The sequence below is a fragment of the Penaeus monodon genome, chromosome 30 (genome assembly GCF_015228065.2).
Source record: "Penaeus monodon isolate SGIC_2016 chromosome 30, NSTDA_Pmon_1, whole genome shotgun sequence".
NCBI classification, from domain to species: Eukaryota; Metazoa; Arthropoda; class Malacostraca; order Decapoda; family Penaeidae; genus Penaeus; species Penaeus monodon.
Genome location: NC_051415.1, coordinates 22,043,944 through 22,044,269, shown reverse-complemented (window position 1 = coordinate 22,044,269; position 326 = coordinate 22,043,944). Strand labels below are relative to the sequence as shown.

The window sequence follows — 326 nt, the reverse complement described above, 5'->3', positions numbered from 1 at the left end:
GATCAGAACATCAGATAACTTCAAGTAAACCGACAGATTCAAAATGTCAATACATTTTCTTTCCATACATCAAATCACACTTACCTAAGCTATCTAAAACAATTTCAGTACAATGACCACATCTTAAAAAGAAAGTATTAAATCCAGCGTGTTGGTTTTCAAAATACAATGTTCCTTCTATGCATCTCTCTAAATCTTGACATTCCCTTCCCAACTCATCAAATCATCTTTCTACCACATCAAACTGTCACAAGTCAACTATCTCAGTCATTAAACCAGCACTTACCAGACTGTGAAGTAGGAGGTCATGACGCAATGGGAGCTGT

General features: G+C 36.2%; 1 pseudogene; it reads right to left on the bottom strand.

Moving 5' to 3' along the window:
• The window catches only part of LOC119592383, a 20,057-nt pseudogene that overhangs the window by 19,650 nt on the left and 81 nt on the right, over positions 1-326 (bottom strand).